General features: G+C 40.5%; 1 long non-coding RNA gene across 3 annotated transcripts in view; it reads right to left on the minus strand.

Annotated features, from left to right (window-relative positions):
* Nucleotides 1–1593: 1593 nt before the first annotated feature.
* LOC106149013 overlaps nt 1594–25616 on the minus strand; it is a 36970-nt gene continuing 12947 nt past the window's right edge. For 2 of the 3 annotated variants that reach the window (XR_001234890.1, XR_001234891.1), the window contains exons 2-3: nt 3119–3311; nt 1594–1949 (exon numbers count right to left, since the gene is read on the minus strand). This is a non-coding gene — a long non-coding RNA (uncharacterized LOC106149013). Of the gene's footprint in view, nt 1950–3118; nt 3312–6304; nt 6348–25616 lie in introns of those variants that run through there. The other variant, XR_001234892.1, reaches the window with a different exon arrangement.

A 25616-nucleotide genomic window follows, 5' to 3' on the forward strand; every position in this document is an offset into this window, starting at 1 on the left:
TTTTTCTTTCCCTTTTTAATAGTTGGGAATTCATTTAATCATTCTCATGAGTTGTTATTCTTATAAATCACACCGTGATCACACAACTGACAATTGACAACTGTTTGCTTCAGAAAAAGAAATAGCTTCCTCAAAATTACCAATACTTAAAAATTTGATTAGGATCAAAGGTAATGGTAGTGTTAATTATCCTTTGCTCAAGAATCACTTGTAACACAGGAAGCCATTTTCCCCATAAAAAAACAGCCACATACACAATATAAACAAAATGAGCCTATTCTTAATGCAAGGGGTGTTGTCCAGGCATGACCATATCTGTACGGCTGTAAGGTCTCAGGGCAGGTCAACTGGGAAAATATGCACCCAGGCTTTATTATAATAGAATGTGATCGTGTTGCCACCCCCGGTCTGGTTGAAAGAGACATGAGAAAATTGCTGTCACAGAAGATACATGATGAGTAAAATAAAGGCACATTTTTGAAGTAACTCAGAGGGAAGAAAATAATCATATTAAATAAAGTAAAAATTAAAACAGGAATATTGCCCTTGTTTTCCTCTCACCATCCTAATGCTAGACACAGATTACTAGGAGCTATAGCATGCTTTGCTTCCTTTTCTGGTACTATATTATGCTCCATGTCATATATTAGAAATCATACTCTTTTTGTCTTTGGTGGAGAAAACCAAATTTAACAGCTATGGCTCAGGTTCAGGCCTGCCTATCAGCAACTATATTCATTTAAAGAAAAAATTTACGGCAACAAACGATGAGCAGTGTTCTGTCCTTCCACCCCTCCATCCCTTCCTTCCTTCCTTCTGTCCACCCTTCCATCTGTCTTCCCTCCCTTGTCTCTGATTTTCCTTCAGCCCTCTTGCCTCTCCTTCTGTACAGTATCTTGGTACGATTCAGATATATTCATCTGCAGTGCCTTTGGCTGTTGAGCAAATATCACACTGATATTTGAAATAGAAATGATGCCATCAATTGGAGGAGAGGCTTTAATATAAAGGGAAATAATTTATCATGGTCACAAATCCTTTTATTCTTCATGCCTCTGCACCTCTGTTAATGCTTGCACTTCCCTGCTTCTTTGCATTTCCTCCGCTCTTCCTCCTCTTCCTAGCTGGTCATCTCCATCATAGGATGGGCAGGGGGACTGTTTTATTTAAGTCTTACCTCTCCAGAACAGTTTCCCTCAAATTACTCACCACAAAGACCCTAACTCCTAGCATTCTTTTGGTCTACACCTCTCATTCAGGACACAGCCTCTAGTGGCCTATCTACCTTAGCTTATCTATTTGTCATGAGTATCTCCACCTCTCATTTAAATTATAAACTCCAGGGGGTAGAGGCTATGTCCCTGTCTTCTGAGTGCCTCCATTACTTTATACACAGTTAGCCCTCACTAAATGTTTGCTGAGGATAACAGCAGCTTGTGATGCCTAGCAGGCGATGTGCAGATGGCTTTCCTTTTTATGACCGGGGCCATATTTGGTTCTTAGCATTTCTTCCACGGTAGCACTTCAACTGCTTTTCTAAAAACTCATTATTAAAAAAATTTTTTTATCAGTACATCTGTAGGATGTGATGATTACATTTATTGTGGGGAAGTTTGGACATACACACAACACATCTTAATTCTTTTTCTCATCCCCTTCCCCTTCCATCCCCCTCTGTTCCCTCCAACTCCTGGAGTTCTTCGACTTTGTGTCAGCTTGCCTTCCTTATCCGCTACACTCTTGTGCACAAGCATGCTTCCGGAGAAGGTGGGTCCCACCTTGGAGTGAAATGAGTCGTTTGCTCCCATCAGGACAACTGCCACAGCATGGTGTCAACTCGCGCCTGCTTTCCACAAATTGAGTTTGTCAGCGTTCAGCCACACAGCTGAGTGAAATGTTGTGTGATGCGGGCTGTCTCCTGGGAGAGAGGAACTGGCATAAACCACATCCTAATGGGATCCAGAAACAAAGAAGCGTGAATGAAGTGTTAATTGCATTCATAAAGACATTAACAAAGGAATTAAAATGGCAGAAGCTTCCGTTCCCCACTCAGAATTCACAAGAAGAGAATGTTTTAACAATAATTATCAAAGTTTATTGCTTGCCCACTGCTGAGATAACGCTCAATAAATATTAACTTTTCAAAGAGCAAACATTTTGTATTCCTCATCTTGAGTATATTAGCTCCGCTTTTCTTCTTACTTTTGTATGATTTAAGTTTGTAAAGAACAGGAGGCATTTTCAACACTGCTTCATTAACCGTAAGGATGTTGGTTAACAGTTTGAACCTAATCAGTCCTACAGTTCTTATTAGGCAAAATGCTCATTATCTGGGAGGGTTTTTTTGAAGTAAAATTACAAGCCAGGGTCTTCTTTCACAGTTCCTCTTGGCTATTCCCGAGATAATGTTCAATGTGGGCAACCTGGGGCTCCCTCCCCTGCCCTTTGGCAGGGCCCCCAGCTGCTGACAGCATCACTAAGCTGGCGAAAGGTCAGGAGGCTGCGTCTGACTGAGGGTAGATCACTAGATGAATATTGTGCCTGTTTAATGAAGTCAAGCCCGCGGTTTGGGGGCCTTTTATGGTTCTTTTTGTTGCACTCAATTTCACCTTCAGAGACCACACCGCTAATCCCAGCCAATCATTTTGTGTCACTGTGCAACTGGTGACAAAGGGATGAGATAAAGGTAAATGAATCTCATCTAAAAGCCAGTGGCTGGAAATTGCTGTGCCTACAACAGAAACGGAACTAAATACTGTGTTCACCCAGTGTGTCCTGCAATGTGTACACCCTCCGGGAGATACACAGAGCAACTGTTCCTACCTGCTCTGCACATAAGAAAACGAAAACTCAAAGCCATGGGGGAAAGTGCCAGGATTAGAATTCAGGTGTTGCTGATGGTCTGACTGCTCTTTCTACGACAAGAGCCTAACTCTCTTAAGGTCTCATTTGATTCTCATAAGCACCGACAGGCTGTATAAACAAGCAGCTCAATTTTTCCTAGAGGCATATTAACGCAACCAGAGGAGCAGGTACTCTCTGGTCCACCCCTAGAATTTGGCAGAACCCATATTCTTCAGCCTTGTGTAAATCAGTAATATTCATGAGGTGGCATTACCCTGATGGTGACAGCTTTAAAAGCGACATAACTCTAGTGAGTCGTATGCGTCTGGCTGATCAGCACAGACTCAGTCAGCAAAGGGAAGCAGCAGTCCACAGCCAGCGTCTCGGGAGGGTTCATTCTCTGTTGCTTCTACCTCTGTTGCAGACGGTGACAGCATTTCCTCCCAGACACAGCCTCTATGCGAAATCTGCAGGTATCACAAAACTGACAATAAAATTTCTGGATTATATGCTTTTTTTGTACTAGTTGGGCATAGTCTCATATATACCACTCACTCACGATTTTTTATTTCTTATTAGGACATATCATTTACAATAGTAGACTCTGTAATTTTCAAATAATGGTAAGTTTAACTCCAGTGTAAATATGCCATTAAGTTGTTTGGTAGTCTCTTCAAAACAGAATTCTAAATTAATTCTAGAGGATACTAATAATAATATTTATACTTACTTTATTGTTTCATAATTTCCTACCTTCATTAGAGGGTTGTTTATGTTGATCCTAATACTAAAGATTAGTCAACTTGAATCTTACTTGTCCATGTGGGTTGCAGAGATAGAAAATAAATGGAAAAAAGTCAAAGTAGGTGGTGACTTACACATTCAGTTTAGACAACTGAAGTTAAAGCGTTATTTTTGCATCAGTAAAAACGCAGGTGCACATTTTTCCTGATTTCTTTTATCTAAACGTATTATTTCCCCTTGCCTAAGCATGCCGCCTGAGGACAGGGAGACTGTAATTATCTCCTTACATTCAAATCACCTAATAATCATCTGGTAAAACATCTAGTATTAAAATTCTTTTCTTTTTTTATTTTAAAGATAAAAGAATAAAAACACATTAACAAACACACATACATTTAGGAAATAACACAAAAACAATACAAGCAATACAGAATTTCAGACAAGGTGATAGGAAATTGACAATGGTTGTTATATTACATATAGGAAAGAACAACTGGGATGAGGGAAAGGAGAAAAGAAAGAAGGGGAAAATATGTATATATGTATACACAGGATAGCAAACATAGCTGTACTACTGACTTTTATTGCTTTATTGAAAGGAACAGTTAATGTTTAACTGTTTGATCAGTCTTACATGTCTATATTTGTTTATCTGAGTATTCAATTTGTAGATAAAATTATTTTATTTTCATCATTGATATTTGGGTATTAAAGTGACATACCCTGAGATGCCCTCTGCATACTGGGAACCAAAAGCTTCAGACTTATGTTTGTTCTTTTTATACCAAAATTATGAGAATCAGTTCATGTTCCTAAATGAAAATAGTGTCATTATCATAGGGTGATCATTTATACATACATGAAGTTATTTGCTGCCGCTATGGTAGCTGCTAGCCATATGTGACTACTTAAATAAAAAATAAGTAAAATGAAAACTTTGGTTCCACATTTTAAGTGCTCAGTAGCCCCATATGGGTAGCACCTACTATATTGGACACTGTGATCTATAAAACGTTCTTGTCACTAGAGAAGGTACTACTGGACAGTGTTGCTAAAGACCGGAAGTCACACATGCCACAGAAATACATCATGCATCCAATCATACAGCTATTTGTAAAACATTACATATGGTTCTGTGGAAAGCCACAGTGAGGCCAGCCTGCTAGGGTGTGGACAACAGGGGTGGCCAGAGCCTTCTTTCTCAGAGTGAGAACTGGCCCGGTGTGTTGCGGAAGAGGACGAGCCAGGTCTCTGGAGAAAGGGCAGGTGCGGATAAGCCATTTCCATTTTCCACTCCTGCAGCTCCCACAACCTCGAGTCCAGGCCTGCGCCAAGACGGGCTTGTACAGAAGCCCAAACTGAAGCGCGCTTTGGATTAATTTTCTGGCCGTTATTTCTTTGCAAAAATCTATCTTGTGCCTTTGATTAAGGGCTTTCATTCTCTTTGCCATGAATTTCAATGACTCTGAACTGAGCAGTGTTTTCTACTGGCCATGACATTTAGCACAGGCACTGACCAAAAGAAATAAGGTTCAGACAAGGAAAGACTATAACAAGACCAAAAAATATAGCAGAGAGCTCCCGGGCTGAACATCTTTAAGCGAACGCCATCGGTTCATCATCACTGACATTCAGCAGGTAAAAACGTCCATAGACTGAAGAAAGGTCTCTCCCAAAGAGGAAAAGGTAGGAAGAGAGCGTTCTCCAACCAGTAGCCACTTTACACCTGGGAAAGAAAAGTCATAAATCAACAAGCCTATCCTGTTCTCCAGTGCCTCACACTAGGACTACCTTTCATATTAAGAAAGAGATGGAGGCAGGCGCTCTGAACAATTTGCAGCAAGCTCATGAGATAAGCAGATCTCACTGCTTTATCACATAACTTTTCAAAGTGAGCTTATTAGTCACATGTTTTATTTCCTTGGTAGACTAAGTCTCTTGAAACTGCAAAATACAGACTCCACCAAAACTCCATACACACTTCAGGAAAAGAAAAACTTATATTGCTATTTTAATACTAAATTTATTGAAGACACCATAAGATTAATGCAAGTTACCTTTAACCTCTACAATTACAAGAGGTGCTCAAAGTGGTGGTCATCAATTTTCAGACACTTATTATTTTTCTTTTCCTGAAGTGTGTATGCATTTTTTTGGCCAACTCTGTACATATATAGTACTTGCATTCCACCAGTACCTGGTACAGTGCTAAGTGCTCAGGACTTTGGGTCAGCCCCATTAAAAAACACTAAACAAGCTAATGAGTAAACAAGGAAAATCTGAGTAACAGAATTTCTTGCCTGAATTATAATAACTTTTACCAGATAGCTATAGAATAGAAGGGAGGTGGAAAGACAATAATTGAGAGAAAACACAGGTTATAAACTGATTGAAAAGAGTATTATTTCAAAGATTCCTTTGAATCTTCATAGGGATATAATGGGCAAGAAAATATTTTTAAGCCACCTGTATGTTGAAGTTCAGATGTATCTGATTTATTCTCTTCTACTGAATATCCATTCTGACATTCTTCTGGAAGTAGTGAACTCAAAGTACTGCATACATGTGTATTATAATATTTTGTATTAAATAACCAAATGAGTCAAGGATGGAGTTAATTGAAGTTAAAATGGTTAACACCATGGAATCCATGCCCACACACATTTTCACAAGCTGAATGAAAATGAATCTTGAAGTTATGAGTGGTAGTGCACACCTGTAATCCCAGCACTCAGGAGGCTGAGGCAGGAGGATTGCAGTGAGTTCCAGGCCAGCCTGGGCTACAGAGTGAGATTTTGTCTAAAAAAAATAAAACAAAAACAAAAAACTTAAAACTAAAGTGACCACAGGAAAATCTGTAATCCATACTTCAAAAAATCCCTAGTAAATCAGGATCCAAACCAATTTCAACATTTCCAAGAAAAGAGAACTATAGAGATATGTTAAATGTCATAAAAAGAAAAAAAAAAAAAATATATATATATAGGCTTTTTGGCATTTTGACAATGCAAGTTTTGTGATGTAACTTTCTAGATCATGTATCTTTAAATCACCATGACTCATATTTGTTCCTGTTCCAACTATTTTCTGGGGTCTGTCTTGCTGAAACGGTTTGAATTAGAGCTGGAAAAGGGTTGATACAGAACTCATACACAGTGCCTGCCAGCACGGGAATTGGTTTTCAACATTGCTGTTTTTCATCCAAAAAAATTTTTTCCCCCTTCTTGCCCTTGAGTGAGAAGAGATTATTCACAGACAGCCATTTAGCTGATTTTTAATGTCAAAGAAACTTAATTTGCAAACTCGTTAGAAACCCTTTAGTAAAAGCAGCCTAGTAAAACAGATGATTAATATTGGTAAGCTCCTCATTTGCATATTAATTAGTCTCCTTACTCAACTAATTAAAACTGTATTGCTTATTTGAGGAGTTTCTTCTAGGCTGTGTCTTATTTCTATGTATAATCATGTATTTTTAACTAAAATAATGGTGAGTGATTATGTCGGCACTTTTCTTAATGTACTCATTTTGGCATCTGTGACACATGGGACTCCTCAAGGTCCTACCACCATCCCAAACAGCCATGTCGCTGGCCCGAATCACTTTTATCTTGGTTGTTTGTGGGCTCTTTCAGGTTTGTGTGGGGAGGAAACAGTTGCATGATCCAGTGACTGGTAATGAATAAAGAAATGTAGGGATAGCACCAAATCAGTGTTAGGGTGCAGCTCAGTGATAGAGTGCTTGTCTAGAATGCATGAGACCTTGAGTTTGATCCCCAGCAATTGCCCCAAAAAAGTCCAATCTCTATTGTATTTTAACATTTGCTTCCTTTGAGCCTTGCTTTATAAATATATTTTCCAAATATATATGTACTATTATGATATATAAAATATCATGAATTATAATAATATATAATACATAACATAGTATATCATATACAATATATCATATAATAATTTATCTATAAATATATATCTATATATAATATAGATATTATATATAGATATATATTACTTATATGTGCATATAATTCTTTTTTGGTGCTGGGCATTGACTTCCATGACCTCATGACCAGTATTTTGTCCACACTGACTCTTAGCTACTCTAATAATTTGTTCTACTTTTTCATTTTAGTAAAGAACTATTGAGTAGGAAAATAGGCTAATTGATTTCAGAAAATTATGCCATCAGAAGGCCTAGCTATTTGGACCATAAAAGCCAGTTCCTGCAAGCATGGTGTTACACACCTGTGATTTCAGCACTTGGGAGGCCGAGGTAGGAGGATTGGAAGTGCAAGGCCAGCCTGGGCAACCGAGCAAGGCCCTGGGGTTGTCTCAAAAACCAACCAAACAAACAAACAAACAACAACAACAAAAGGAAAAAAAACCTTAGCTCTTACTAATGAGACTGTATTTCCATTATAGGCAATATAAAATCAACACAGCAAACAAAACCCCAAAATACTTCTGGAAATAAACACTCACTGAGTAGAGTCCTCAAGCAGGATTCTGGATAAATTCTCTTTGTGCTAATGATTGAGTGACACTGGCCAAATTTTTAAAGCTTTCATCTATAGCAGCCAAAAGTGAATATGCATCAAGTATCTGCATCGGGCACTTTCCTAGGACACTTTCTCCTCACACTGAGTTTGGCGGCACTGCTAGGTTCTTCCATACAGCATCCAGTGTTTACCCTCCTCAAGGGTTATAAAGGGGGTACAGGGCAAGAGCACAGAGGTCCTAGAACATATGGTTAAATATTAAGAAAGGACTTACAGAGCAAAAGCACATAGGTCTTGGGATGTGTATTTAAAAATTAGGGAAGTGTGCTAGGTTTGGTCATTGCCCTTCCCTCCACCTGACAAATTGATTAAATTAACCTTGCAAATGTCATGTAGGAGACATCCTTGATACCCAAGCTGGTCTCCTTTCTGTACTTCCTTGCAATAAAAGCCATAGAGCTCATGGTTTGGGCTCAACTGTGAGACTCCCTCCCACCGGTTACTCTTGTCAGGACAGTCCCTCTGGGCCTCTGGGCGTTCAGACTAGGCCTCCTCTCCAAGTAATCTTTTCACCCTCCACACTGCCACAGTCACTCGCTGAGACATCATAGTCACGCCTTTATTCATTCATACTCCTTGCTGGATGCATGTCTATAACAGGGGCTCTGTCTCCTTCAGCAGTATATCCAGTGCTTGGCACACTACCCGTGATACAGTAGGTGCTTCAGCAGGTAATTTATTTGCTGAATAAATAAATAAATAACAAGATACGGATAAACAATAAATAAAGCATGTGCTTCAATTACCTATCATTGCAGAACAAAAAGCCCCTAAACTTATAGATTAAAAACAATAAATTACTATTTTTCATGATTCTGTGAGTTGTCTGTACAACCTTTTCTGCTTTTTCACCAGGGCTCACACATGGTGGTGCGTTCACTTGGGTGTCTCCATAGCAGTGTTCCAACGTGCAAACCCTTTTGTGAATTTGTCCCAAGTTTGCTGACATGTCAAAGCACATCTTATGCCTAAGCCCAAAATCAGGGTGGAGGGAGACTACACAGAGCACAACTGTCTGGGAGATCCTAAATGTAGTCAACCACTGTTTGTCTTGACCTTAATGGAGTTCCAGAGCATTCAACCCAAGGTGATAGAACAAAGTCATACACACACTGTCTAGGAGATAAGCACAGATGGCATTAGAGTCAGATCATAATCTGAACCTTTTCCTTTTAATTAACTGCTGGGTGACTTTGGGTAAACTATTTAATCTCTAAAAGTATCAGCTTTGTAATTTCAAAAATGATGATAGCAACCCTTTTTATCTTCACCCCAGGCATAGCATTTCTCATCCTGATCCTCTCAGGGTTGCTGTGATGATGTGAAACCACTTTGTATTTGTTTTAAATATAATTATCAGTGTTCTATAAACACATGAGTTTAAAATGTATCTGGGGAGAAAAGTATGTTCATTTAAAAATCTGAGTCCAACTGAAAAGTGAACTACATGCTAGCTAGAATTAACAGGGAAACATTGTAAACCCAAGTAATGAATTATTAAGTACTTAACAGGCAAACATAGTACCTTGTGCACAAAGGTTCCCCTTTTTGAGGAGATAAAAACAAATTGCAAAGCAGAGTTGCTGAGAAGTCATCCTGGGAAGTGTGGGGTGCACATAGGAGTTGTGGTCTTATTTTTTGAGTTGCATTAAAAGAAAAGGAGGAGATCTATGAAGGAAAGTATTTAAAAGTGCTTGAGAAATCTATTCAATAGCGAAGCATGAAAAATACAGGGGATCATGAGAGCCAGGCAAAGGCAGTGAGGCTGCAGGGGCTCTGTGAGTCCTGAGGCTTTCAGTCCTTTCAAAAGCACACAGAAGGTGCTCAAAAGCAACTGAAATAACCAGCGAACAAATAAATGAATGGCTGGTTTCCCCAAAAATTTGAGAGATTTTTGTTATTTATAAATTTTATTGCAAATAGAGCCTATTATAGTACAAATGCTCCCTCCTCTAGGTGTTGAAACCCTCCTCGAGTGTAATGGTATTTGCAGATGGGGTCCTTGGGAGATAGTTGGGGCTAGATGACGCCATGAGCATAAGGCCCTGTTCAGATGGAATTACTGCAGTGCCATTAAAAAAGACACTAGAGCCTCCCTCTCTCCCTCCCTCTCTCTCTCTCATGCATAAGCTAGAGAAATCCCACATGAGTACTCAGCTAGAAGGCAGCTGTCTAGAGCCAAGAGGAGAGCCTTCATCAGGACCAGAACGAGCCAGCACCTTGATCTTATGTACATCCAAGTCTCCTGCACTGTAAGATAATAAATTGTAGTTGTGTATTGTGTATAATAAATTGTAGTTGTGTACCAGTCTATGGTACTTTGATGTGGCAGCCAGAGCAGACTAATATAGTGCTTCTGCCTTATAGTGGTTAAAATCTTGCCCCATTTGCATACACACCTAATTATATAATAGTACATAGATTATACATTTGTATAAATTTATATATAAATAATGATCATTTTAATTTTTAAAACTAAAGTTGGGCTGGGGGTGTAGCTCAATAGTAGAATATATATTTAGCAAATGTGAGGCCCTGGATTTAAGCCCCAGGACCAAAATAAAATAAAATATAGAGTTATTTTAATATACAACAACTTATTACTTGGGTGAAAATCCTACTGGTTTCTATGACTTAGAGAAACACATCTTCGTTTTTTTTAGTACTTGGAATCAAACTCAGGACCTTAAATTTGCCATCAGGCGCTGTGCTGCTGAGCTCATATCCCCAGCCTGAGAACCACATCTTCTATGACAATAAAATCATGCAGGCACATTCAGGGTCCCTTGGTTATGTTTTAGCCAGCATGCAAGCAACACATTGAGAGAGGAAATCAGGTTTCTACAGCCTGAGTAAGGCACAAATTTACACCAACAGCTCCCTTTTTCTTCTTTCCCGTCTTTCTTTCTTTACTGGGACACAGAGTATATAGAAAAGTGGGGGACGGGGTGCTAGCTGCACCCCGGGGCTCCCTTAACAAGGACTCTCAGAAGAGGCTCCAAGCCCTGGGGACCTTTTTCCTGAGGTTGAGTTCCTGGGACCAGGGCCCTGCTGGACCTGCCGACCTGGGCTTGTCTCTCCCAGTGAATGCAAATCCTGTACAGAAGCCAGCAAGCCTGGGTTATGAGAATGCTCGCTAACATACCTGAGGAACAGCCCTTCCCTCAGGTATACACAGGCAAGAGCCGACTTATCTATAAGCCCTTCCTAAAGGTGAACATCTCCCTGGGAGCAGGAGTCTGGAGACCAGGGTAAGATCTAACCTCCATTTCTTATTAATCATCTTCAGAATGTGATTTAATCCTTGTGAGACTTCTTTTTCTGTAAAATGGGGCTAATAATTACTACCTACCTCCTGCCTCAGTGAAGTGACCTCAGAAATAAGTAAGGCATACTTGGATACACGAAAACCTTTTGTAAAATGTATTTCATACCAGCAATTGGCAAACTCTGGCCCACAGACCAAATCTATTCCTCTGTCTTTGTATGGGCTATAGGCCAAAGATGGTTTTTACACTTTTAAATGGTTAAAAAGGAGAACATGAGATGTGAAAAATTATAAAATTCAAGTTTCAGCATCCAAATCAATGTGCATAGATGTTTGTTTCTTTACATGTTATTGCTACTTCTGAGCACCCATCTTGTTCTCTTTACTGACCTGGAGATCCCACTATGGTACTATACTCCCCAGGGCACCAGCTGGCCCCAGCTCCTACCTTGAGGAGGGAAGGCAGAAGCTTGTCCTCCTGGAGTGGTCTTGTGCTCAGGGTTCAGAGTGGTTTTCCCTGCCCAACATGTTTCTGCTCCCCTCAGTAGCTGAGAACTCATGGAGGAATCTCAAAATATACCATGGTGTCTCACATAGGCCTGGTTCTGACCAAGTAGCTTACTTCTCCCAGAAAGAAGGACTTTCAGGAGTGATTCCCCATGCAGAAGCTGCTGGTCTTGTTGAATAGTAATGACAATGGGCATTTACATGCTGAGCTCCACAGCCTGTGCTCACAGCTCCAGCATACGCTGCCTGTGATGGAGCCTATCCTACGAACAGCCCATCCAAGGCTCAGGGATGGAATTGTATTAGAAAGAAAGGCAGGGGAGATTACAGTGTGGTCCCAGTGGCCAATATATGGTACCTTTGCTACTACAGCAAAACATACTGGTCTGCAAAGCAAAGGGTAGGAGTGGAGTTATGCCTCACTCTCCTATGGAGATTTTTATGTCCTCTGTAAGTCAGGACTCTCTTCATACAGAGGTTTTAGGGTCTGAGGAAGAATAGTCTGGGGAATAAACTAATGTTTCCACTGAAGTGGAAGCTGAGGCTGTTAGCTGACCATTTCAGGCTCCTCGTGATGATGTGAACACACAAAAGGGCGCGCTCTGATATAGATCACGTAGCTTGACCCCAACTCCTTAAATGGAATACATCAGTGAGGGTACAATTGGCTTTAAGTAACAACTACCGCAATCTGTTTAAGTGACCTAAATGGTAATGACCACTGTGTGACTCTGGGATGAAGGCAATGCACAGACAGATTTAGTAGCTTAATCTGTCATCCAAGCAGCAAATTCTTTGCAGCCTCCTCAGTCCTTAGCTGCTTGGCAGTATCTCTTCTCATTATGCCAAAATGGCTGCCACAGAGCCTGGTGTGAGTCAGTGAAGTGAACCAGGAGCAGCAGCGTATCTGTTTCTATGGCAGCTCCAGCATTTTCCAGGGCAGCAGTTCTTCATGGCACCATCAAGCATCCAGTGCCAGATCTGGTGCTGATATCGGTGGTGGTACTGGCCAAGACGCGCACTACCCAACTGTGCAGAAGCAGTCTTCTCACCTGTAGTTCCATTGGCATTATCTTGGCTAGGGCTCTCACCTCCTCTCTTCCATTTATTCCTGGTCACTCTTTGACCTGATTGTACAGTCTTTCCAGTGAGTTGATGAGCTCTCCAGTATTTGGTGTACTTTTTCTCCACTGCTTATATCAGCAAGAATTGATTTCTGTTGTTTGTAGTAAAGAAATCTGACCAATAATATGGCTGCTGAACTGATTCACTGAAAATGAGGTTTTTCTCTGTTTTGGATGATGGTGTTCTTTTCGGTGTTTTCAGTGGGTTTCAAAAGGTGGCCAGACAGACAGGTATGACGGCACACACTTGTTACCCCAGTTATTCGGAGGTCTAGGCAGGAGGATCACAAATTTTAGACTAGCCTGAGCGTCTTACAGAGACTATGTCTCAAAATTTTAAAAAAAAAAAGAAAATGGGCTGGTGGTGTAGTTCGGGGTAAAGCAATTGTTTAGTGTGCATGAGGTCCTGGATTCAATCTCTAGAGCTGCCAAAGGAAAAAAAAAAAAGCAGAGAGCAAATGTTCCTCACTAGGATGAGGACCACCTTTACGGTCTCTTTTAATTTATTTTAATGTCTTCCTCTCAGTGAAATACAGACCACACAAGTCCTAAAATGTGTCCTGGGAAAGGAGCATGGCTGTTCACAAATACCACTTAGTACGTAATACGAGCCAGGTACTAGGAAAATAATTTTGGCGTGGATTTAATGCACCCTGGGTTATCTATGTTTTAAACATAAGGGAGATAATGTGAGGATTGGTCACATGATGCAAATAGCAAATGACCCCATGCTACCTGATTATAAAGGCCTGGGATCCTCCCCATACACCAGGTTATTGTTTTCACTTAGTTATGTTATCAGGAATTAAGGGAATAGATTGCACTTAACCCTGTTTCCCTAATAGTGCTAAGCCTTGGTTGAAGTTGATAACAAAGGCACCTGTCTTGGAGTCCAGCCAGAAGGTTCTGCTATCAAAGGACCATAAAGACATTGCTCACTTTTAATGTGGAGTAAGGTCAGCAACACAAGTTACTGTTAAAATGTAGCTCCAGGCAATGAACGGATATTAACTGAGCCAGACCTGCCCTGCACTGGGCTCCTTACTGTGCACCCACATCCTCCCTAAGAGAAACCCCGTCAGCCCCAGTACCTGAGGCAGACGTGCTTTTTACCAACTGCCACGATTGACAAGCAATGGACAACTTGCCCGAATGCCATCAATTTATGCACGGGTTTGCGGCTTACGTGGCCTGAGTTAGAAAGATGGGCCATTCAGACAGATCTTATCCAAACTGAAAATTGGGAAACTGAGAAATGGAGGAAATTATCAGTAAAGCTGAAGATCAAGGGAAGCTCTGAGGTCACAGCGATTCAAAAATCTCATGAAAGCTGCTGTTATGAGGAGGTAAAGTTTATGGGCTGTAAAATACAGGGCTGGGAAAGCCCATTGGTGGAGAAAAGAGAGTAGAGCAGGTGGGGGGCATGAGGAAAGGGAGGGGAGGGTGCTAAGTGAGAGACCTAGCCTTGGAGATCTTTCTATCTTCTGAATTTCCCTGGAAACTTGTAGATTTCTCCTCTTCACAACTATGCCACCCTATTTGAAAGTCTTTCCCATCAACCTTTATAAAGAAAACTTGTGAACCAATTTTTCTTTCACCTTTTTAGCCCTCTCTCCATTCTTCCTCAGATGACCCACCTAACCCAAAGGCTAGAAGTAAGAGAGGGGTGGACAGGAAAGCAAGAAGGCTGAACAGTCTGCAAACATAACAAGCAGACGCTGAAGGGTACAGCTTGATTCTTGCATGCTAAGACCTTGCTTTGTACAACTTCCCACTCCCCTCTGTGGATAAAGGCAGAATTGAGAATATTTGTCACTTTATGAACCCCAAAACCAAGTCAAAATACACTTCTTTGTACTGTTTTATGACTACCAACAAAAAGCATCAGTTCACTTCCTTATTATGTGTATTGTCATATTCAAAGCTTACCCTTCTTAAGTCTAAGCTGTTCCAAATACACACCTGGAGTAGGCCTCCAAAATGCCAGGCCGGTGTTTGAGCAGGACAATCAGAACGGGCAATCATTTTGCTATAGGTAAGGACTCAGTGGGGGCAAACCTATGGCACAGGCCACAGTGGGTTGTTTGTATCATTGAACACTCTAGACGGTTCGCCACCACTAGGTGAGGTGATTTTGGCTTCACCTAAATGTCCCTCAGATCAAGCAGGGCCAGCCTGCTAAGTGACACCCACAGGGAGGCTGCTGTCCCTTTCTGCCCCATGAAAATAACCCTGTCATAGCCGAGGAGCTGCTGGAGGCTCTGAAGATAATCTCATCTTAGGCGGTTTGGCTTTCCAAGCTCCTTCTGCCTCTCTGAAGATCAGGGGCTGCTGGCTTCTCCTTGTTTTGTCCCCATCCTCTGGCACACAATAGAACATGTGTTCATAAAGGAATTGTGGCAAAAATGCTTCAGTCTCCGTACTCTCCAACTTCTCAGGATCAAGCCTTACCTGTGCTGCTTATAAACAGATTGATCTCTCTGAACCTGTTTCTCCTGCTGTAATATGCGGGTGATATTATTAGTGTCTACCTGTAAATCCAAGTGAATGAATTCTCTAAGTGAATGATTATTTGTACAGGGCCCAGTATGGTGCCTAGTACTGTATGTAGTGTCCTGTAATATGTGTTCGCTAAGTCTGTAAAGGAACCTGCTCCAAGGAAAGCACCGTGTAGTGATAGCACAGCTAAGCTGGTGGAAACAGAGCTGAAGAGAACTGCATTGTACTCTTTTTTAGAGGGATATTTTTCTGTGCAGGAAATTTCCATTTTCTAATCAGTCTCTCCTAAGTCTCTGAATATTCTAAAGTAAGAGAGTGTTTCAAATTACTGGTAACTTGCTTTTAGAGAAAAAGAAATTAAGTACAGGAACGTATCACCTAAGTATAGGCTAATTAACTGGCAATTTAGAGCATGGAAATCAACAAAAGGAAAGGAAGGGAAGACCTTGGAGTAGCTTTTGCCAAAAGGCATGGGTTGAGTTCCAGCTCTGCAACCTTTAGCCATTTCACCTTTGGTAAGGTCCTTACTCTCCCAGAGTCTGCAAAATGTGGACACTTGTCCTGTCTCAGAGGAGGCCCTGAGGATGAAGATAACATGGCACTGTTTGCATTTAATGACTCCACAAATGCTTGCATTTCAACTTGCAAATAGTTTCCACCAGGCTCACATGCAGAGTCCACCAGCAGGGTATTTGGCTCAGGACCTAGTGACTTCTTTAGGCACAATTCTACCAAACAGGGACATCTGATTTCCTAGCAACAACCTGCCAAGGTGGCAGGCAGTTCAAGACTGCTGTAAGAGAGAACAAATACATAAAGAAGGTAGAAATTTTTATAAAAACAAAGCCAACCATCTCCAAAGTTTAGTACTTTAGAGTCCTTTACTGTGGAGAAAAATAATCCACAGACCTAAGTTACTTCTGAAGGACTCACTGCTATATTGCCGGTGCAGTGACTGACATTCCTGTTGTCCAAAGCTGTCAAGGCACTAAGAGAACCTGCAAAAGATCCCAATAATGTGACTTTGCCTCAGAGGAAAGGACTTGGAGGAGGGATTCACTGTGTTATCCCAAGTTATTTAAAAGTGAACCTCAAGAGGATTAGGAAAGAGAAGTCCAGCTCCTCCCTGCAGGGCCTTCAGAGACTTGCAGGGTGCGGGAGGCACCCTTGGCCAGCTAGACAGTGGAAGAACCACTGGGACCCTAGTAGAGGTGTGCCTCTACCCGCTGGAGAGCAAGCTCAAACTGCTTCCCTTTTAAGAGGAACAGTCCGTCACAGAAAGGGCTGTCTGGGAAGGAGGAAATGGTCAGACCACAGGGCAGAGACCTTCAGTACAAAAAGCAGGTAGCCCTGGTCATTTAGATTTGGGGGAAGAGCCAGAAGTCACACAGTGCCACATCTAATAAAGGAGATGGATGGTGACACTCTAATGATTTATGAGCCTGCCTTTCCATTGGATGGCCCTCAAAAGCAGCATGCTTTATATTTTTATCATACCTCATAAAGACACTCATGAAAGAGGACTTCAGAACTACTTCAGAAAGTGGCTAGAATGATAGGGTATGTTCGAAGCAAGGGGAGTATTTTTGAGGGTAATTAATCAATGTGTCTTATACTGTAATAAATTTTTTAAAATTTAAACATTCATCGCATATCTTGATCACACCTCACAGATACCTTTTAGCATTACTGTGAGGATAGCTGTGTTATATATTTCATGGTGCACTGCAATACTTGCCTCAGCGCAGCCATTGTCAAATGAATTCAGTGCATACGTTCTACTTCCTATACATCTAATAGTGGACAACTTGGTGGCTTCAACTCTACTCACCACAGGGTTTCACTTAGTGTGCATTTGTTGAATGCCTAATATGTGCTGGGCAATGTTCCTTCTCAATCCTGTGCAAGAGTTTACCACAGGCAGCTAATTTTATCAAAGGCTGCCTACCTGCTCACAAGTTTATACATGTGCTAGTAGTTTTTGTTTTTCTAAACCTTTGCCAACATTCAGTGTTGTAAAACTTCTTAGCTTTTGCCAGTCTGGTTAGTGAAATACGGGACCTTAATTTTCAGTTCTGCTGAGAATATAATTGAGTGTGTCTTTATAAACTTGTTCGCTATTGTGATAGCCACTTCTGAGAACTACTTATCTGTATATTTTCTCCACCTTTCTATTGGGTCTCCTGGATTCTGCTTGTGATTGTTATTGATTTAAAGTTGTTTTCTATATATTTTAAATATGTAGCACTTAGTAGGATTGGATATTGGGAATATCTTCTCCCAATTCTATAGCCTTTTTATTGCCTTTGGTTAGATTTTTTTTATTGAGCAGTAATACCATGGTATATTAAGCATACCAAACTTAGCTCAAGTCTTGATTAGACTGACTTCATTATCCATACCAATAACCTGTCACAGAAAGACGCACACAGATTTCTGGGCATAAATGCTATTAATCTCAACTCTCAACTTTTCTTCCACATGCACTGTCTAGCATCCAATTAAAAGCCATGATATGCTCAGCATGATAGTGCATGCCTGTAATCCCAGCTGTGTGGGAGGCTGAGGTAGGAAGATTGTAAATTCAAGGCCAGCCTGGGCAGCTTACTGAGACCTTCACTCAAAATAAAAAATAAAAAGGGCCAGGGATGTAGCAGCAGTAGAGAGCCCCGGGGTTCCAGCCCCAGTACAAAACAAAACCATACAAACAGGGAAAAACAATCTCAAGATTTAATGCAATCAAAGGCCTGATTCAGAGACAACCCAGATGTTCAAACTATTAAAAGCACTTTAAATAACTACTCAGATGAGTGACACGTTAAAGGTTTTAGTGGAAAAGGCACACAAGAAGCATCAGAGATTGAGTTCAGGGAAACGGAAATAATAATAGAGTCAAAAGTTACACATATGATTTTCATTCTTTTCGCTGTTTCCCCAAACCATTAAGACCTCTGCTTAGTTAATTTTTGGTCTTGATTTTTTAAGTGTCACTTGTGTTAGTAGTTTGGCCCGTTCATCAGTCTCTTCTACTTCTCTGGCAACCTGAGGGCTAAGAGTAAGGAAAGAGAGACTTTATTGTCTCATCCAGAGTAGGAAACATTTTCTCCCATCGGTTAGCTATGAGCTTCAAGCAGGGAATGCTTTGACGGATGCCGTCTTCAGAGAAAATGTAGGAAGATCATCACAGGGCTGAGCGAAATGGAAGATCTACATGGTTTTAGGAGATGATTAACTTGGCCAGGAGCTGTGGGGCCTGCCTGTAGTCCCAGCAATCTGGGAGGCTGAGGCAGCATGATCAAGCACAAATTCGAGCTCATATGAGGCAAATTAGCAACTTAAAAAACAAAACTTAAAAAAAAAAGAACCAAGTGTGTACTTCAACGTGAAGTTCAATCTCTGAAGAGCAAAAAAAAAAAAAAGTTTGTTTTTTGTTCAAGTGGAACTACTTTTTTCTCTGGTAGTGCCACAAAAGAAAATATTATCTAAATTTACAATAATGTTGTCATCAGGCAATCTAATAAATAAACAAACAAACAAACAAACACTAAAAGCAGGTAATCATCCAAAAAGTATGTGCTTTGTCCTACACTATGGTTAGTTGCATATTTCTCTCTCACTAGTATCAGATGTTATGTCAACAGCTACATATGCTGAAATACCCTTAATATTTTCTAAGGTTTGGTTCTACTGTAGTTTTTGCATAGCTCATATTAGTCTTCACTCATTCATTGGTGGTTTTAATATCCTTGACCGGTTCTAACTGCAAGACAGGAATACTTGGGGTGCAAGAAGACTTGCAGGAAGGAAATGGAGGGTTTTGGACATCAGCCAGTCCTGCTGCATCTGTCCCAACCCTGAAATCAACAGAATTGGGCCTCTGGAGGCATCACACAGGAGGCAGCTCCTCCAGGGCTATTTGTCCACCAGTCACTAAGAGACACAGTACTTATAGCTTATGAGTTTTAAGGACTTTAAAAATATATGACACCCAAAAATATTCTCTCTAAAACAACAACAGAAAACTATATTTTGTGTATGCTATGGGGTAAAGTAGTGCAGCTTCAAAGGAAATGAGAGTTTACAAACTATGTAAGTCCTAAGCCAGCCCTAAATCTCCCTGGGCATGATTTCCCATCTGCTTTGTTCTTGGTCTACAACTTGAAGTATCTGTGAGCACTGACACAGTACAGTGGAGAATGGCAGAGAAGCCAAGTGCTTCAACACTGCAAGCTACTACAGAGGCCAGCTATCCAGGTGTTCACACTGTGCCTCAGACGCACAAGGATGGCCGCGATGGAGTTGGTCTCAAGTTGGTGTTGGCCAACCTGCTTCCATTTGTGTGCCTTCCCCTATGACTTCTTGTCCACGCTGCCATCAGAGTGGCTTCATTCTGATCTGTTTAAATATATTAGGTTCTCTGTCTGTAAGGTTTTGTTTGTTTGGTAAACAGCTCACAGCTTAGCATATAGAAAGCCAGGGATGAATTCCAACTTGGTCATTTGATCATTTGACTAAGTGGTGCCCTGAGGTGCAGAGAATCTTTTAAAATTTGCCGAAATTCTCCCAGCTAGCTGAGAAAGCCAGGTTTCCAAAAGTCCAAGTCAGGACCATTTCTTCAAGTAAAGACTGAGAAATCATGGATGCACGGAAGCGAGTTTTTTTCCCAAAACTCATGCTGGAAGCTTAGTTAATTTCAGAAAGTGGTCATTAATGTTCTTTGCTTAAAAGCGAGTTGACTTTAATCTGGAGATATACAGTTTATCAGGTTTATAGAGTTAACATGCAACAGCTTAAAGAATACCACTAAATTGATTTTCAAGCTCCAGTTCTATAGATTTGAAGCAGAAAAACACAAAACTCCCTGTAGTGAATTTTCACTTCATCCAGGCAAGTAGGACCAGATCCAATAAGAAGAGAAACACACTAAAAATTGTACCTCAGCACTTTGCCCCAAAGAAATCTCTGGATGCTTTAATTTATAACATTTCTACAACAAACCCTTAATTAGATAAAGCTTTATTTAAGCTGATTGCGTGGAATAGCTCTATAATTTTAGCTACTCAGGAGGTTGAGCAAGAGGATTGTAAGTTTGAGTTTGCCTGGACAATTTAGTAGCATCCTGTCTCAGAAAAAGAAAAAAGGAAACTTAAAAAAGGGAGGCTGAGGATGTGGCTCAGTGGTAGATTGCTTACCTAGCATGCATGAGGCCCTGGGCTCACTCCCTAGTATAGGAAAAAAAAAGAGAGAGAGAGATTTATTTAAGTTTACTTTCATTGGAGATAACTTTCAAAAGTGGTGCTGGATAATACAAAGCTGAAGATAGTTGTTGGCTCATGGTACCCTTTCTCTTATAAAAGGTATTGTGTCTAGGAGAAATGAAAGGCATTCTACTTAGAGGGAAGAAAGATTAGCATTGAAAACTGCTACATCCCTGAAGAGAAAGAGTAATTTTAAAGAACCCAAAACTAAAACAAAGCACCTTTTTTTTAAAAAAAAAAGTGCCAGTACGAGAGAAGTTCAAGTTTGAATTGGGATCCACTCCCTAATCCTTGGAATCTGTGTTTCTTTACAGTCACAAAAACACTTCCCAGGTATGTTAAATTAAGAATCACAAGTCCAAGCTTGGATAGGATAACTCAGTGACTTAGAGAGATTCTCTCTCAAAATAAAAAATGTTTTCAAAGGTCAGATTGTGGATATAGCTCAGTGTGAAAGCCCTTGGTTCAATTCCCAGCACCAGAAACAAAACAAACAAGAACAAGTTACATATTTTTAAGAAAGAGTGACAGTGAATGTATAGAGCAAACATTTCTATTCCAAAAGGGAGGCTTAGGAAAATATTCAGTTCGAAGTTAGGCCCAAAACCTGGAAGGGCAACAATTAATCCCTAAATTTCTTTGCTCAGCATCTGGAGCACAATCTGGCAGAAGGTGGGGACCCAAGGGCCTGGGCAGCCCTGTCCTAACGTCAGGTTGCTTGCAGCTACACGGCCACTAAGACAGGTTTTGTGCACTGTCTGTGCTTCCTCTTTTGTTTTTGCAGGTACCTGGCTACAGTCTGTATGTTTAATGGCTCCCATGTGTTAAAAGCTAGGTCCCCAACATGACAACAATAGGAAACTAATACAGGAACCCAGTGACTTACTTGGCAAAATTAATTTGGAGGTTGAAAAGTTTCCTCTTCAATTACATCCATTTTTATAGGCTTAAATGTAGAAAATAGAAAACTCTAAGATAAAGTTCTTGATACAATACAGATCAAAGGGCTAAATATCCTAGTGGCATTTCCTCCCTCAAGTTTCCTGATCTTTTATCCCCTTTTCCAGCCATGTCCCTCTTTTCCTTGCTTCTCTCAACTCCCTGCACCCCAGTGAAGGCATCTATTCAGGTACAACTTCGGATTCATGTCTCACTTGAAAAACCTCCATAATGTTAAGGTTCAGAATTTTCCTTCCCAGTCATGTATGGTATGACAATCATTAAATATAACGATCATCGTGGGTTTATTGTAAATATTAATTCAATTGTTCAACAAATAGATACTGAGGACCCAACTAAACCTTAGGCATTGTGCTAAATCCTGTGCAAAACAACAGTGAACAAGGCAGATGTGGTCCTTGCCTTCATTTATTTATTAGTAAAGGAGATAGATACAAAATTACCAACTATGGTAAGTGCTACTCAGAGGCAAAGAGGCTGCAGAGTGAGTCTCTGCTAAGAGGTGGCATTTGCGTTGTAAAGGTGGGGTGGGGGAACACCTCACAGAAAAGGAAAGACCGGGAGATAGCGAGTGTGTTCAAGGGGCTCATCTGGGTGAAGCATGGCAAGTGAAGGGATAGGGGCACAAGATGAAGACAGAGACAGGAAGGGGACAGAAGAATGATGGAATAAAAGGCAGTTCCTTCTGTTCCCTTCCTTCTGGTGACCATCCTGAAGTGTCAGGAGCTAGAATACCTCTAGCTAAGAAATGGCCAGTAATTGCGGCTTCAACAGTAAAGTCACACACCTGTAAGTACAAAAATTATATCTGGATATTCTCAACTCTCTAGAAAGCTCTTTAAACTATTGAGTTAAAGCTTGGGGGGATGGGGTTAGTCTCCTTTCATTCATTCAACATTTATTGCATGCTCTCTTTGTGCCAGACAGCTCTGTTTGAAGGGACTTGTGGTCCATGAAAGCAAAGCCTAGGGCTCACCTATCCTCAATCACCAGTTCACAAGTCACTTCAAAGAATGGAATCATTTTTAAAATTACCTTGAGGCACATATTAAAATGTCTCTCACCAGGGCATGGGTAGGTATGACTGTGCTTGAATCCCAGATGCTCTTCTGCCCTGGACTGTTTATAGAAAATGGAAGACTTCCTGGCCTCTGAGTCCACAGCAGCTGGCTAGGGCTGTAGGGAAGCACAGGCCATGTGTTCTTCAAGGCAGGATGGAGTTTCAGGTCCAGCTACCTGACTGGTCCTTCTGCACCTGAGGTGCAACAGTACTGGTCCCTCGCTGGCGCAGGTTCTCAGGACTGCTGTCCTTATTATCTTAGCTTTTCCTCTCTTAAATGACCCCACACGGGAGCCTCAAAGGCACTTTTTAAGGTAGCCTTACAATGAAAAGAGAAGTGTTAACTAAAAGGAAAACACTAAAGTTTAGGAACTCATTTAAAATACTTTATTTGTGAGAATCTTTTTTCTTAAATGTATTAATATCTTTATTAATTATCAAGTAACTTCGGGTTAACAGAGAAAGACTGAATCTTCTTATCTAGCTGTGAATCTCCACTTGGGAGTTAGCGATTTCTTCTAAAGATATACACCCTATTAATGTTGATTTTAAAGTTAAAATTTTCCAATTTGAAATGTGCTACCTATATAATCAGCTTTTCCAAGTTTGTTCCCATGGTGAAAACTCATATGCCCATGTTTCGTCAGTCCATAAATGACAGTAGTTCCTAAAATGTTATTATAGGGTGAGCATCCATAATGCAAAAATCCAAGATCCAAAATGTTCCAAAATCCAAAATTTTGTGGGTACCAACACGACACCATAAGTGGAAAACTCCACAGTTGACTTCACAGGCAAAACATATGTTCACTAAAAATATTGCACAAAATTACCTTCAAGCTACGTGTATAAGGTGTATATGAGACTTCAGTGAATTTCATATTTAGTCTTGGGTCTCACCCCCAAAACATCTCATATGTTACAAATATTCCAGAACACAAAACCATTGAAATCTGAAACAGTTCTGGGTCCAAGGATTTCAAATAAGGGATATTTAATCTGTACTAAGCTTATACTTTAAGATTCTTAATGATTGGACATATTTCCAGTGAGAATCTTAAACTGAAAACTCTTTTATTTTGGTGCTGCCCCACGGCAGTATGGGAATTAGATATCATGTTTTTAGCTATTGCCTGGATGAAGGGAAATAGAAATGTGGGTTTCAGATGAGCGCATCAAGATGTCACATTCATGCTCATGTTTTGTGCCCACTGGTCACCTGCTGCAAGGACCAGTGGAGAGCCGTGGCACTAACTCTATCCTACCCTTCCCTATCCGATGTCAAACAGATGAGCTCTGTCAGAACGTCTTCTCTTTGTGCATGCTACTTCAAGAGAAAACCTCTCTGCCTCAGTGATGTTTAACAACTGCATTTTAATATCTAACAAATTAAGGGGCTGGGGATTTAGCTCAATGGCACAGCGCCTGCCTGGCAAGTGCAAGGTCGTGAGTTCCATTCCCGGTACCGGAGAAAAACAAAAAAAAATCTAACAAATTAAATCTAAATTAACATCAAGGCAGTATCTTTCCACTATCTGTTGCTTTGAGAACTACCCAACTCCTTGAAACAAGGCACATTTTTTGCCTCCAAAACACACAAATCTAAAAGGAGAAATGATAAATATAAAAACAAAATGATTCAAGTATTTTTATTATAATTTCTATTAATTCATTTTATTCCAAAATATTTAATCTTAAAACTCTCATTTTACTTTGTTTTTCATCTCCCTTAGCTCTTTATTTCACCCTCAACGAACTGGTCTCCACCACAGGAGGAGGATGAAGAGGAAAAGAAAAGCTGGTGACCAGGACACTGGAATGGCAAATGCCACATCATTAGGAACACAGTCACTCCACAGACCAGGCTGAAAATATATCATTAACAACCCAGGTGAAAGATCATCATCTTCCACCATCATCTGAAATTTAAAGAGGACCACCAAAGGAATCGTTTACTGCTTTGACAGCAAACAGCTTAAACAGTAAATCAAAGGGACAAAACAGCCCTTAGCGGCTTGCTAGAGCCCTTCAGGAAGGGTACATTGCAATTAGCCAATAAGAATATAGTCCAATAAGAATCAGGTATGAAGTTGTAGTGTTTTTGCAGCCCAATTTTTTAGGTCAAAAGAACAGCCATTGCGTAAAGAATAACCCACCAAAGACAGCTAGGAATCTAGTACCAACTCTGGTTTCAGATACAACAGGCGAGAACTTGATCTGCATGTGTTTGTGACTGCAGCTTGCTAAGCTAGTACAATACATATATATACCCAAGTAGGGTTTCTGGACTGGTAGACAGAGGCAAGCCGCATTCAGAATACATCCCTATCCTAAAACCACCATGGCGCAAACGCACTAACACAAATGAGTTATAGTACAAATGTGTTATGTAGATAATGTTGTTACATATTAATATTTTTAGATAAGAAAAAAAGTATTTCAGAGTTAGGAACTATACCAAGAGTGGTCTGCCTCTCATATGACTTTTGGTGTGTTCCTTAACTATCTTAAGCTTTTCTATTTTTGCTGGTTTGGGGGATTGAAGCCAGTGGTGGAGACCAGTTCGTTGAGGGTGAAATAAAGAACTAAGGGAGATGAAAACTAAGGTCCCCTCCACCGAGCTACATCCTCAACCCTTTTTATTTTTTAAGACAGGGTCTAACTAAGTCACTAAGTTGCCCAACCTGGGCTTGCTCTTGCTGCCTCGGCCTCCCAGAATGCTGGCATTACAATTGTGTAGCCTGAGTCCTGACCTATAGCTTTAATTCATCATTTGACTTGGTGATTTTAAAA

Source organism: Chinchilla lanigera, unplaced genomic scaffold (genome assembly GCF_000276665.1).
Source record: "Chinchilla lanigera isolate Chin_1 unplaced genomic scaffold, ChiLan1.0 scaffold00034, whole genome shotgun sequence".
Lineage (NCBI taxonomy): Eukaryota > Metazoa > Chordata > Mammalia > Rodentia > Chinchillidae > Chinchilla > Chinchilla lanigera.